This window comes from Lampetra fluviatilis, chromosome 32 (genome assembly GCF_964198595.1).
Source record: "Lampetra fluviatilis chromosome 32, kcLamFluv1.1, whole genome shotgun sequence".
Classification (NCBI taxonomy): domain Eukaryota; kingdom Metazoa; phylum Chordata; class Hyperoartia; order Petromyzontiformes; family Petromyzontidae; genus Lampetra; species Lampetra fluviatilis.
The window spans coordinates 5,514,293-5,529,614 of NC_136306.1; the positions used below are offsets into that span (position 1 = coordinate 5,514,293).

The 15,322-nt window shown below is 51.4% G+C and overlaps 1 protein-coding gene across 13 annotated transcripts in view; it reads right to left on the reverse strand.

The window, feature by feature from the left end:
- LOC144943679 (neuronal cell adhesion molecule-like) overlaps positions 1 to 15,322 on the reverse strand; it is a 168,836-nt gene that overhangs the window by 122,244 nt on the left and 31,270 nt on the right. For 11 of the 13 annotated variants that reach the window (XM_078871386.1, XM_078871387.1, XM_078871393.1 and 8 more), the window contains one exon: positions 1,703 to 1,873. The exons of 1 other annotated variant lie outside the window; for it this stretch is intronic. The gene's annotated coding sequence lies outside the window, so the exon portion shown is untranslated. Of the gene's footprint in view, positions 1 to 1,702; positions 1,874 to 3,552; positions 3,649 to 15,322 lie in introns of all 13 variants that reach the window. One more of the 13 variants, XM_078871388.1, reaches the window with a different exon arrangement.

Genomic DNA, 15,322 nt, shown 5'->3' on the forward strand with positions numbered 1-15,322 from the left:
GACTGACGACGCACGTGTACCTGCATTTCTGGATGTTTGCGTTTTCGAACACAGCGGCACAAACGTAACACCTACCAGATGCCTCGGCAGCGATCCGCTGACGAATGGCGCAGACCAAACGCGCAGTTTTTCTCGCCGTTGCTTGTGATCGTTCATTTTATTATTTCGACGCTCGCCGCTTCTCCCTCTCTCGCTCGCAGGAGCGCGATGATCGCCAGACGGCCGCTGCGGTAAGCACCGCTCTCGGCCAACTCCATTACGTCTCCCCCCGCGCCGTATCTCGATGACCCAGCAGGGGATCAAACGGTTCACACCCCGTACCCTCTGGTGGCTCGGCGAATCGTCGCAACTCCGCGGCCGCGATTCGGTTCAAGAGTTGCTTCGTTGCATTGAACGACATCTCCTCGCGTGTGAGTTGACCACTTAAAAACTTAAATAAAATAAAAGTCACCGTTGCTTTGTTCGTAGTGTGTTTATCGCCCTGTCGTTCGAACTTTAAAATAATTAAGGAGGCAAAAGAATCCGTTTATTATTTTGTCTACGTTTTTGAACGTCTCTTTTTGCATCGATTATCCCATTTTTCTGTCTCATCTGTACGGTTTTGTTCACTCCGCTGGCTTGCATGTAACCGCCACATTATTTGCATACAATTTGCATGCAATAGAAATACACTGATTCTTACACGTGTAACTCGATGAATATTATTGTGAGAATTAAGAATAATTGATCACTCCATGGATCATTATACCTCGACATGAATTGATGAGCTGTCACATTTCCGGAACCACAATTAAATTTGGCCAAGAACATGGAATCTGTAGCCGCTGCTGGGATCTCAACGCTGCCTTTACAAAGCTCCGACAGAAATCGCCAGGAAGCCGAATACAAAAGATCTTCTTTACTGATCCAATTGCGTTTGTGCGTGAGGCCACGTGGTTGTAGTTTTACGCCCGTCACTACCTGACAATATTGTCACATCGGTTATTATTATTATTATTTATTCGTGGCCGGCATGTCGATGAAGTTCGGACCGATAAAGCTCCTCCTCCTTGTCGGTGGCCGAATTCGCCGCCTTCGCAAGACGACGTTTCGCCAAAACCGTGTTGTGCATCATCAGGTTATTGAGTATGGAAATTCAATGAATGTATGCAGGAAACGATCACAGTTTTGCTTAACTGTGCTATTTGTACATTTTCTAGAGGGGCACGAATAGTAAAAAAAAACGAGGCAATAGTTACGCAATGGAAAATATTCACGCTATTGCCGCCGGCTACTGTGGTAACGCGTTCCGTAAACCGTCGCGTTATTTAACGAATTTACGCGGCGAGCATATTAAACAAAAAAAATTGCCACGTTTTCTCGCGCCCGTTTAAAGCTTAATCTTCAATTCGGCAACGTTCAATTAATCCTCGGGAAATAATCGCGGGCTCTTGGGCGCGGGCCGCGCGCAGTAAATCTGTCGGCGCAACTTCCACTGGACGCTTCATTAATGACGAAAATGAGGCAGAGGAGGCACCAAGGCCACTCGGCAAATCATTTTTATGCACCAGCCTATTTTTTTCCCGCGAACATATATATACATTTCAGTTTTTATCAATGTCTTCATCTCTCACCGCAAGAGCCGTAACAAAGCCCCTGCCACGAGAGCCATAACGGACTTGGGGGGGTGGGGCGCAGTCGAGTTGGGGGGGGGCACATTCACCTTTGGCAGAACCAGCGGCAGTAGTCCAGCTGAGCTCCCTCTGGGCCCCGCGGTAGGAACGAAAGCAACGCGGTTCTCCCCGGGGTGTTTCCTTCCCTCCCGGGCAGCGGCACGACACGCGACGTTTCGCTCCGCGCGCCGGTAGCTCCTTCCTCTTTCCTCCTTCTCCTCCTGCTTCCGCAAAAGGGAAACGCCCCGGAGAGCCAGGTTTCACACACTGTGCGTGTAGCGCACAGTACAACCGCGAGAACGTACGCAGAGGCGTGCGGTTCTGTCGTTTGAGGTTCGGTGCCCAAAACGGAGATGAGCGCGTGCTGGCTGATGTAAGCGCCGTCCGTCGCAATCGAGGTTGTTTGCGCGGACGACCTGCAGCTGGGGTGGCCTTGGCGGTCGCAAATCTGACTGATGAGACTGCAACAATTAATTCAGTTTCGCAAGCGTAAGCGGCACAGTCAGGTTACGCGCGTGGACAGGTTTGAAGGAGCACGCCGCAGTACGGCACGGCAACATCAAGATGTCATCATCGTAGCCTGAGCCACTGATGTCACCAGACCTCAACAACATAGCACGGCGATGTGGCAAACTCCACAACACAGGCTTATTTAAAGGCCATCTCTTGAAACGACAAATCCTCAGTTAATTAGCGTTTTTTTTTGGCTATGCTTTGTAAAATAATTCTTCATTTGTCCAGGAAAGCCTTGCCGAGGCTCCACGGCATTTGCGCGTCGGACAACGCTGGAATAAACCAGAAACGAAAATAAAAGCGCTCAGAGACAGGGGCGATGCTTCCAAACCCGCACCAATACAGCTCAGCGACCGACCCTCTCCAGGATCCCGGCAGTTCCCATCCCTGCACGATCCACCAACCCCTTGCTCCTCCGGCACACAGAGAGGGAATCCTAATTCCGTCGGCGGAAATTGCGGCGGCGGCACACACCGCCGCCCTGGGCAATCGCTCACGCGTCTCGTACGTCGCCCGTCCCCATGCATTATCGCTGAGCCACCGCTAATGCGGTCGTGCACGGCACTCAATCTTCCCAACCCCCCCCCCAACACCTTCCTCCTGCAACTACCGGCAGTGTCTCATTACGTACGCCGCAGCTATCCGGGCCCGCAGGCCCCCGCCATCCCTCCTCGTTCATTTCCAACTGCCACCGAAAGACTGTGGCACTTCTAGTCACGGTTTGTGCCCCGTTCCGGCTCTCGTCGCGATGTTCCATTTTTTTCTCCTTACTATGTCTGCCGGCTAAGGTTGAATGCGTTCATGCATTAGCTTTGTGTCGTCCGTACGTCCATCCATAGAGTGTGTGTGAGGGTGGGCGGGGGGAAAGGGCACTAGAACTCACGTGAAGTTGATGCAATCTGAACGACACTATAGAATAAAGTTGTGTTGCTATGAGGGACTTAATGCGTTGAAAACTGCCCACGTTAGTCAAAGGGTTTATCCAAAAACTTGAGATACAAACCGCAGCACAAAGGACTTTCCGAAAATATTTCAAATGCATTCTGCCCCGACAGCCACCCTAACGAATGATATAACGAAGTACTTTTCGAAAAACAATTAACATGCTGGGAAGCGTTACAGGATCAACGCGTGAGCACTTTTTTTATTTGACTTTTTTTGTCACTGCCCCCGCTGGTGTGGCCATTTGTGGTCGGCCCCCACCAGCCCCCACCGGCCCCCTGCCCCCCACTTCCACCCTCCCAAGCAACCACACGGAGCGGTAGGAGGCCGACCATGTGACACGTGCGGGAAGTCGTTGAGACCCCCCCCCCACCCCCCCCACCACCACCCCCCCTCCAACCAACTCCGTGTTTTCCCCGCACGCCGCCCGCCGCCCGCCGCTAACCCCGAGGTTGCCGCTGCTCCTCCTCGCCCAGGGAGAGGGGCAGAGACTGATGATGGAGCGCCGCTACTTTCGGGTGCCGAGCAGAGTCAGCAATTTCTGCAGCCACCGCAGAGAGAGAGAGAGAGCGAGCGAAGGAGGGACAGAGAGAGAGAGCGAAGGAGGGACAGAGAGAGAGAGCGACAGTGAGAGTGCGGCGGGCGCATGAGGAAGCGTCAAACCAAAGAAGTTCCCAGCGAAGCGTCGGACGTTGCTGCAAGAAAAATGCGCAGCACAGCCCTGCAAAGGCAGTGGGTGAAGCGGTACCGCGCGGCCGCTGAACCCCACGCAGCCTCAAGACATTGAGTGTCGCGTGTAATGGGTTCGTGAATATTTATTTACGAGCTTTGGCGTGCAGCGATGTCATCGTTTCAGCAAATGATGCAAGTGAGAATTGCGCATTCGCAGCTCGCGCAAATCACATGCAACCCCTTTTGCTAAATGTTACATTTAGGCTAATTAAGCGAGCAGAGCAAACGATGTGAAGGAGAGCGTGAACGCGGGACAAAGGGTCGATTTTGGAACGGAATTGTCACCACGAATCGTGGCGATTCATCCGATCGCTGCGGAGAATGGGGCGGGGTGAATCATTGCGACGCACGATCGACAGGTCGTTAGGCAATTGACGGCGCAGTGATTAGCGCTTTGCACGATGAACCCGATGACTTGCATTCAATTCCTGGCCACAACCAACATCAGCGGCGAGTGACACCTGAATCAGTCTTCGGGGGGGGAGGGGGTGGAGGCACACTTTACCAACCTGCGCTGCTTGACGCGGTAAAAGTATGGTCAAACTGCGCAGCCTTCGTCCAGCAGCGGATTTACAAACGGCCGTGACGCCCCCTTGAGCATGAATATCGACGCGTTGCACAGACAGCCCCGCATTTCAAATCATCGCCCCCACGAGCACCGCGATCGTGGCTCCGTGTTTTGTTGTTGTTGCGCAAAGCGCCTCCGACGTTGATAATTATACATTTCCCGGCGTCGACGATGTTGTGGTCGGAGCCTCCGCTCGCCGGGGAGCGTCGTGTGCGGCGAACACTATTTACACGTCAGGGGGCCCCTGATCCCCCATCAACCCCTTCAACCCCCCCCTGCCCCCCACCGCGCTGTCGCCTGAGCACGCGGCTGCCGTGGGGCGAAGGCGATAAATCTTCCGCTTTACGGCTCGTCCCGACGCCCATGACACGTCCTGGCAGCTCCGAAGGCAATTAGGGTCGTTCTGTTTTGCCACCAGCTTGCGGCTCAATGCGGTGGTGTTGTTGTCCTCGGATGCCGGTGACGCTGATGCTGCCACTGCTACCGTTGGAAGTTTCCCGCACCTCCGATCAGCACGGTTGGCGGCGTGCAGGTGCGAAAGAAGTTCAACAATACAGGCACGCATGCAGAAGTTGGCAGCGGCCTTCGCTTGGTCCCACGCAGTTGAGTGAGAAATCGCGACCCGCGCCGTCGTCAACCCGGCGACCCAACGTCGATCAACGATCTCCCGGCCTCCGGAGCAGCAACAGCTTGAGGCAATTCGACACGACAATTTTGTCTTCTTCTGCGAAGAGCTTAGCGGCTTCTCGTGGCAGCCTCGGTCACGTGAACCCGTACATCTATGCGAGGCATAGATGTACGGCTCTCTGTCAATCCAAGCTGGATGAAGGCCTTCTCACGCTGTGCCCGTCAGCTTTATTATTGTTTGACCATACTTCACCATGTCGGTGCGTACAGGGTGATGAAGTGATTTGGCGACCCAGAGCCGGGGTTTAGATACATATCGCCAACTTTGTTAGCCACGGCTTGGGAATCGAACTCGGTTCATTGGGTTCATAGCGCAAGATGTGAGAGCCGCTGGGCCGCCGCTACCTCAGCTGCACAACGTTCACACCACAAGGTGTACGAGGGGCGAGCGAATCGATGGATCGAACGCGAGGGGGCCTGTTAATGACGGAGATCGATGCGTCTGTCTCAACAGCAGCGGGTCCCCCATCACATGCCCGCAGCGCCACATGCACAGCTCCTCCGCAAATGCCGTCCCAAAAATATGACAAAAACGTAATCGGGCGCCACGGTGGCGAGATGTTAACTACCTCGCCCGGTATACAGGAGGTCGTGGGTTCGATCCCGACCCTGATGCGTGTTGTATATTTGGAGTTTGCATGTTCTCCCGGTGGTCACGTGGATTTTATTTCCAGGCATTCAGATTTTTCCCTCCACATTTAGAAACAAAGTCATGTATTTAGAATATTTGGCTGCTGTGAATTTCCACGTGATAAGCCACTTTGCTGAGCTATAATTTGTGGCCAGGTTGCTTCTAAAAAAGAGCTCAGTGGCCCTTACCTGGTAAAATAAATTTTAAAAATAATTGTATATTATTAACGCAAAGTACGAAAGGTAGCAAAAACTGGACACGAAATTAAAACAGAACGCCGAATAGTTAAAATGGTTGGAAACAAATGTTGAATTGTTTTTAAAACACAAGTGAATAATTATTATTATTTTAAAAATGTAAGCCAATTAAAAATGTGGACACGAAGCAAACCAGAGAGGCAACCTGCAAGTGTAACGAACGGCGTTCATTTCCTCCGACTGCTCCTGAGTGGAGGGGGAAGCGGAACTCGTCACGGTCTCGCGGGGCCCTCTCGACAGGCCGCCTCTCGGACTGCTCGGCTGCGCACGCAATTACGGACAGCGGCAGAGGAGCGAGTTGCAAACGGAAATAAACCACGCTGCAAAGTTTCACGAGGGAGAAAAAAAAGAATAATAAACGATCGCCCACCCTGCCCACCCCCCACAACCGTCATCCGTGCCATCCCCCCCCCACCAGACCACACAAAGACAAAGATCCCCCGTATAGCCTTAACAGACTGTTTGGGCAAGTGCTGTTAGCGAGCACCTATGAAGGCCGGAACAGCACACGAGGGGGTGGGTGGCCAGCACCATGCCCGACCGCCTCTGCAGTGGCGATATTTACACACCGCACCAGGTACTCATTTCAAGCTGATTTGACCTAGGGGAGGCCCAAGACCGGTTCAAATAATCGTCACTGGTGTCGGCCTTGAGCGGGAATTGAACACGGGCCGCCGGGTTCGTAGCACAGCGCGCTAACAGCTACGCTACCACTCCCCACACCGGACCACACACACGAACGATGCGCGGAGTTCACGAGCGATCCGGCGCAATTGGTGTCTGTGGGCTCTTGTGAGAACCGCAGTGGTGACTCACGCATTTCCCTGTCTCCCCGCCGCCACAGAACTTTGTTGTTTTGGTTTCTCTCGTTTTTTTCTCCAAGAGTCAAAAGTGATTTGCGGCGAGCATTGGGGCATCGGTGCCTCGTCTCCTGCTCCACGTCCCTTAGCCAGGGGTGGAAATTCCACGTAACTATTCTGTTATTGCGCATGATGGCAGCAGTTGTGTTCAGGAGCTCGACGCCAATGTCGGGGTCTGCTAGCCACGGCGAGAGGGCTTCAGGAGAGAGTTAGTGTCGTTTAAGTTTCTCCGTTGAAGGAGTGCAGACTAGAGTGCTTTTAGAATATTATTACATGGCCCATAGTTTGGGCTGCATGGTGACAATCGCGCTGTGACTTGTCTTTCATCGCTGCATCTCCTCGATAGAGACCCTCGCGGATACGTGCCTTCCTTCGGCTGCCGCTTCGTCGTACATCTTGCCACCCTCCACCTTCCCTTCCACTCCAACATTCTCCCATCCACCATCCCTTCCACTCCAACATTTACCCCAACCACCATCCACCTTCCCTTCCACTCCAACATTTACCCCAAACGCTGATTACCATTCCTTCCAGGCACGTGTCCTTCCCAAGCCCAGTTGATATTAAAGCCAACTCGCTTGCGGATCCAGAGAGAAAATGCATGCAGCGCTGTTCGCAATGTTTCATTTTTAATTAGAACTGCATTAAGTGTGGCTCGATAGCTTTGTTCATGCCACCCGTTCGATGCATCATATGTTACAGAATTATTAATCATTGAGAAATGTTGCTTTGTTAACTCAGCAATTTTTTTTTTGCAAAACCTATAAAATGTACAAAGGGACCTGTTTCATTCCTTGCACCAACCATGATACGCCACTGCTACCTATCACCCTACTTACCTACCTTCATACATTTATATGTCCACACTTTACTCTCCTACTTACCTGTATACTTACTCACCTGCTTCCTCATCTATCTACCTCTGTACATAGCTTCCTCACTTCTATACCCACCTACCCACTAACCTATCCACTTACCTACTCACCTACCCAACCACCCCATTACTTATCAACCTACCTACCTACTTACACACCCACTTCCACACAGACCTGTTCACCCACCCACCCACTTAACTATCCACGTACGCCATCACGGACGCCGCCTTTCCTGTGTCCCTTAAGAACAATGCGCCTCCAAAAGTTGGGCCCCATCCGAATTTCTTCTCCGAACGTCGGGGGGGGGGGGCGGAGGGGTGAGGGAGTTGGGGAATATCAAGTCGGCGGTGTTCAGATAAGCCGGGGCTGTGTAATTTAAACGAGCAATCTCCACCCGCGAGCCGCAATTGATGTCGCCGGACGCTTGCGCGGGATCGTTTATTTTGCCGCTGTCATCAATTTGGATAAATAGGGGAGAGTGCGGGGCAAGAGGGGGGGGGCTGGGGAGGGGGGGGCGGGGGTGGGGTGGCCTTAACGATATCAATTTATCAGGCGCGCGCCGATGACGGAGAGCCACTACCGCGGCGGTGATGTGAATCTCGATAGAAATGCCACCGACATTAAATCCTTTCTCTCCCGAATAACTAGGAGACAATAAAAAACGGCAGATAGAAAAATATCGGACAGCAGATAAGCGTATAAATTATTAAGGAAAGCTATGAACTGTTCCCGCGAAAGATAGCGGTCTCAGTGTTTTGTATTTACTCGCAAATACACTGCGATATTTCTGGTAAATGAGGTTTTGTCGCCAAAAGGTTGCGAGATAAAGCGCGGAGCGAGGCGGACATTCTCGAGGGGGAGTTTCCGGAGCCGGGCCGCAGCGCGGCGTTCACATCGCAGCGTTGTTTGTCGCGGGGACGGAATTTGTCTTGCGGATAAATGACGGGTGATTGAAAAGTGTGTGGTCCGACTTAATAAGACTCTGACAAAGCTGCGTCATTTCTCCACACGGTCTCCTTGAAGTGAGTGCAGTGCAACTTGATCCATTGTCGTCGTCGTCACCGACTTCACTGTCATCGATGTCCCAAGGTTTTAATCCCCAACGCCTGGAAGAATTGCTCGTATCGCCACTTAAACCGCTCACTCACGGCTCACGCCGCTGCACTGTCACTCCAGAAACAAGAATCACTTTCCTGAATTTGTAACTGTGGGGCCATGTGTGAAAGGCGCTGGGAAGCAGGCCTCGCTAGAATTAATTTTCGCAGGAGTTTTTTTTGCGTTTTGTTTTTCCTGAACACTTCAAATTTCTTGGAACGCTTTTAGAGATTTCTCGAAGAAAAAAAAACGTCGAGTTCCCACGGCAAACCGATTGATATCATACGCAAGCAAGTGACAAAGTACAACGTTAATCCACCGCTATGACGTTTGGGATTCAGTCGACAGCCAGTTTATCGAATCCTTCTTGAAAATGTGTACGGAACATTTCCCCTTTTTTGTTATGGCCTCACCAGTTTTTTTTATGTCAGACCGACAGTTGTTTGACGACCCTCATAACGCCGCCGTCAGGAGGGAGGTTTGGGCCATGAATGGACTTTACTAAGTCACCTGATCAGGGATGATCAAAGCAAACAAGGCACGTGTTCAAAGAGCCAGGACATCGTAATAATATAATTAAATCCCTTTGTCAATCCACTACTGGATGAAGGGGTAGGTTACCAACGTTCGGCACAGTCGTCAGTGCGGGTCAAGAAAGACCCATATAATTATAATGATGATAAATGGTTATTTAATATTGTCTTAGGCAGCCACACAGACAGCGCGTATGTTTCCTCCGTCGTGCTGTATTGCTCTCGTCAGCAAGTGAGAAACTGCCGACTCGGGCGGGGGGGGGCGAAACGTCGGACATTGCGTCGAACAACTACAGCGGCGGCGCAACCCGGAAACACGTCGCAACGTAGCCTAAACATTTACCAATTTAGTCAATAACTTAATACGCAAAAATAACCACACAGGATTAAGCGTGGGCATGCAAACTATAAATAAAGACATCGTAAAAACGTACTCATTTGAAATGAAACGATCGACAGTCGCGGTAATCATCTGCTCGCTGTGCGCTAATTGATTGATTGCTCAGCGGCGACTCGCTATCATCAAGACTCGAGACACCGCCAGTGATGTGCTATTTTCTCTCCCCCGGTACAAGCTTGTGCTTCCCCACTGATACAGCCCCAGCTACCGGATCAATCTTGATTACATTGTGAGGGATGTCGCACCACGTCCACCCGAATCTTGAGCCGAGATTGTATCTCGGGTCAAAGAGGTCAGAGGTCAGGGTAGAGCATCATACAACCAACAGCGTGTGTGTGTGCGCGTGCGCGACTCAGCTTCGAATGAGTGCATGGTGCAATGTTTAAATATCGCCTCTGGGGAGACAAATGCGGCTGGCATGGTGTTGAATACCCACCTCTTCACATGCCATGCCGGCCTTCATAGGCGCTCGCTAACAGCACTCGCCCCGAAAGTCTGTTAAGTCTATACGGGGGATCTTTGTCTTTATTTGTGTCCGGCGTATGTGCGCCTCTGCCATGACCGGGTTTTTTTGTTTTAGGCAATGCTTAACCACCACGTGTCTGTGGCTGGAACCGTTACAGCGACCTGTGACCTCGATGACCCGCGCAGCATTTTGTCAATGAAGGAGAACTTGAGACAATTCTGTTCGCCGCACTTATAGCGTCAACACAAACAGCCAGGATGCTGCTGTGCGATAATGGTTAGCACACTGGTCTTGTCCGTCAATGGGTGAGTACTGATATCCCATTGTATGTATTACTAGGCGTAGATAATTATATGATTGCATGTATTGTGGGGAGCTGTGGTGCAGTGTTTGGCGCACTGCGATATGAAGCCAGCCACCTGAGTTAGAGTTAGAGGAAGCTGCTGCGGTGGTTGCAAAGGTTAGAAGCACACAATGAGCTTGCAATCGTCACAGTATAACTGAATGCATCAAAATGCGTTCCGTACAGCACGCTCTCCTCCTCACCTTTTGATCAAACTGTCACCTTTTACCGATAGATTAACAACGGTGCCAATGCTGCAGGGACGAAGTGAGGGATTGTGGGTAGAGGGCGCGGTAGGGGGCCGCGGCAACGAGCCTTCTCTGCACGCGGGAATTGTGATTGGTGAGAGGCGTCAAGAGGAGTTACCTGTGGATGGTGGCATCGATGAAGACACAAGCAGTAATGTAGAACGTGTAAGGGGGTGAGGACCTGAAACCGGAAACGGTGGTGGTGATGGTGGTGGTGATGGTGGTGGTGATGGTGGTGGTGATGGTGGTGGTGGAGGCGATGAGTCGGCAAGAAGGGACCGAGAAGGATGACATGTTGACCGTGTAACGATAATAACATGAATGATAATGCTCGCGCGCATAATAAATGAAGACATATTTAATATACTAAAATTATGAATACGCACGCAAGTGTAGGCCTTAACCACTAATCGAGGTTTTGAATGGTAGTGCATGCACATTCTTAATATTTCATGTTATCTTTCTTATAACGGGATTGAGAAAAGTTTGGATTTCATAGCGGGCAATTGTTTAGAATCGAATTTTAATTATCGGAAGTAATATATCATCGGTGCTTTTGTGCGGCGAGCAATGTGGTAGTTCTATCTGACTGCTTCTTTTTGATTAATTGCTTTTAATAAGGATTCAAATTTAATTGCGAGTACCATGATGATCAATGAGTGGTAGGTACATGGCACTTTTGACCTGGGGACCTAAGTTTGATTTCGGGCCACAGATAAAAAATTCGGTGACTGAGTGAATTCTGCGATGGTGCTGTACTGGCTACCCCATTCACCAACCCACATTGACGAGTGTGGTGAAGTATGGTCAACTAATCTCCATGACGACACAGTGTGGGAAGCCTCTATCTCGCATAGAGACCCATAGACTCACACAGATACCCATAGACCCACATAGAGACCCATAGACTCACATAGAGGTTGACAGACTCACAGAGAGACCAACACTCGTAGAGACTCACAGAATCGTATAGAGACCCACGGTTTCAAAGAGACTCAGACTAAAATAGCAACCCATGCTCACACAGAGATACACAAATGCAGACTGACATAGAATTACACACACAAAGGACTGTAAATTATTATAAAATACAAGCCTTCTTAAAAATATGACTTAAAAAACAAAACCGATCTAACTTAAAAAAAAGTATGCAACGCTAAATGCGCTTCAAAAATAACTGGCTTTTCACGGGGTGGCTCAGAGAGTGAGGCTGTGTCGTACGGATCCATTTACTGGATCCTGTGAACTTGAACGTCCCCGAGACGCTTGTAGATAGAACACACGCCTGGCATCGGGAGAGTTGGGGGTTTGTGCAAAGAGTCGGTCGAATTTTTTCGATTTAAAGCTTTCGTGACTGCAGGGATTCATCTTCTTGGTTCTTTCGGTAAAGTCACGTAGAAGGGAAGTAATAAAATAATTAAAAAAGACATTTTATTTTATTATGTTTTATTTTTATTATTTTATTACTTCCCTTCTACGTGACTTTACCGAAAGAACCAAGAAGATGAGTCGGTCGAAGTTGATTTCCCGAGGTTAAGCCCATTGAGCTCAGAGGCTCTCGTTCAACGGCGACTCGGCCGGCACGACAACGAAGGTGCAAATTTGCAGCCCGCTGCGTTCCGCTGGTGTCCCGTCACCGTGAGCAAATTGCAGCTCTATTATTCCCATTATTGCCGAGACCACGCTTGTTTACCCAAGGAAAGCCTCACCGTGTCTCATGACTCTCTTTCAGGCAGAACTTGCCAGGATTTCGTAGCCGCGGGCGATTGTTGCAATGTACAATTCCCAAACTGAGTGATCTGCAGGTAAACTTTTTTTTTTTTGGACCCCGACCACCGGCGCGGGATGGCCTGCGCTTGCGAACGACGTCACGGGAACTTGAGCGTCCGCTCGGAAGCAGTATGATTTGCTGCTATCACGCCCGCGGTGTGTTAAGCAGGGCAGCCGCTGGGTTCGAACCATGAGCCTCTGCAACAAGCGGCGAACGCGCTACCGCTCGGCCGCATCACCCTCAGCTTGAATGCTAATTTCTCAGTTCTTACAATATTACAAAGACACAGATCCCCCTTGCAGCCTGAGCGGAATGTTCGGGCAAGTTAGTAAGCACCCATGAAGGCAGGCAAGGGACACGGGGATGTGGGTGGCCAACACCACGCCCAGCCATATTTGTCTCCCCAGTGGCGATGTTTACACACCGCACCAGGTACTCATTTCAGGCTGATTTGACCTAGGGGAGGCCCAAAACCGATTCAGATAATCGTCACCAGTGTCTCTGGGTTCATAGCGCAGCGCGCTAACCACTGCACTACCGCTCCCCCCACACGCACACACGAGCCCACACACAAACATTCTGGAATCGGTAGCCAGCGAAATGGCAGCGCTTTAGTGAGCGATAAAGCGGCAGGGGTCCGTCATCAACGTCACCACGCACCTCCTGCATTCCCCACAGCACCCCCCAATCCCCCCCCCCCACGCTGCACGCAGAACACCAGTGCACGTCCCCGGTGAGAGCTCGGTCAGCGTGCGTGCATTCACGCTTCCGTGATTAATTCAACGTAATTGCTCAGCGCCACGGCCGTGCCTTGGTCGATGCTGTGCCGGGTAACGGGTCAGGGGTCCTCGTGCGGAGCGCCGCTGACGCAGCTCCGGGCCGCGTGGCCCGAACGCGACCGCTCCGCTCCCGAGTTGACCCACGGGGTGTCGCGCAGCCCCAGTTAATTCGTCGAACCCTACGAGGCCAAGGTCAAGAGGTTATCGCAGCCAGTTGATGTTGATGCCGCGGCACCTCGCCATCGTATCGGCACCTTCTGCTAGAAGCCCACCTGACCTCGTCAACCGTCCACTATCTTGGTGGACGTGGGAGGAAACTTGAGTGGCCCTGAGAAAACCCACCAACCATACGAGGGCATGACACACAAATCTCTACGTGATCGGCAAACCCTCGCAATACGTTGGTGACTCTGCGGCTGCTGCTACTGCTTTGGCAGCGGTGCACAAGCACAACCAACAAAAACTACTCAACACCTTTGATTTAAAGCTTTCGTGACTGCAGGGATTCATATTCTTGGTTCTTAAGGTAAAGTCACGTAGAAGGGAAGTAATAAAATAATATAAATAATATAACAATATTTTATTATTTCCCTTCTACGTGACTTTACCGAAAGGACCAAGAAAACTACTCACCACGTTCGTCAACAACACTGCCGCCTTAAAAGGAAAGATATATAATAGACGACGTTTCGGGCAATGGCCCTCGTTCATAGCGCATCAATGATCTACAGATGTTTCATAGACAAAATAAAGGTTTAGGCCTGTTGTACACGTGTACACGTGTAGGCCTTTGTCAATCCACTGCTGGATGAGGGCTGCTGGAGGATCATGTGACCATATTCCATCGTGGAAGGCGGGGGGGGCATTGACATGGGAGCGTGTTTGTTCATGAACAGTGAGTGTTAAAGTTTAACCCCACCGAGCTTCCGAGATCAGACGGGTCCGTACGGAGTGATGTGATCGTAGGCCCGGGTCTCTCGCCGCGAGCAATATAACTCAACCGCTGCTCACGAAGGTCTGAAGGCCAAGATCCACTCTGGAGAGGGTGGGGTGGGGGGGGAGGGCTTTTGCTTTCTATAAAAAAATAAAATCGTGTCCTGGGGGGCGAATGGCTCAAGGAACAATGTCTCTTTGAAAAAGCCTCCTCTGCTTATAAATAACACAGAGCCCGAGCAGTGTGACTGCAGTGGGTCAGTATCTGAATCTTCCCACTGGAGGATACGCAAAAGGCCACCCAGCGACCCTTGGACATCGCAGCGAAGGCCCGACACCGCCCCTGGGCATCGGTCGCAAATGTTCCTTGTGATTACGCAACTCGGTTGGAAGGGGGGTGAAAGGGTGGGGGGTACGGTTGGAAGAGGAAAAGGCCTTTACCGCCACGGGCTTATATCCAAGACGAACGAACGTGCGGCGAATGCATTCTTTGGGGTCTTCCGGTTGGAAAGCGACCACGGGCGGAACGACGGCGCAGCACGGACGGGAGCTCTCACCTCGGCGATCCAACTGCCAATCGTTTCCGACCCCGCGTGCTTCCTTTGAGATTTTTTTGGCTTTTAAATAATTTGTCTCTTTACGCTCTCGCGGTAACAACAATGAGCCGACGGAGCTGCGGACGAATGAAGGTTGGCGCACGAATAATCGCGCGAGAGAGAGAGATGCCTAAAGCAATTGACGAGGGAGAAGGGTCAGAAGGCGATAGATGTGGAAGAAAAATGCAAAAACGGGGAAGACTTGGGTGTCCGGCAAGACTCTCCCTGAAAGATAACAACATCAAGTCGAGAGCGAGTCAACGAGGCTGGTGGCCCCGTTTGGCCCCCAACCCCCCTGCCGTTCCCCCTCTGCCTGCCTCCCTCTTCCCTCTCCTCCTTCCTCCCTCGCGCAGGTTTTCCCTTCCCGCCCTCCCTCCCTCCTCCCACTTCGCACCACCCCCTGCGGTCCGCGATAGCATTGAGGCCGAGGGCGGCTGCAGC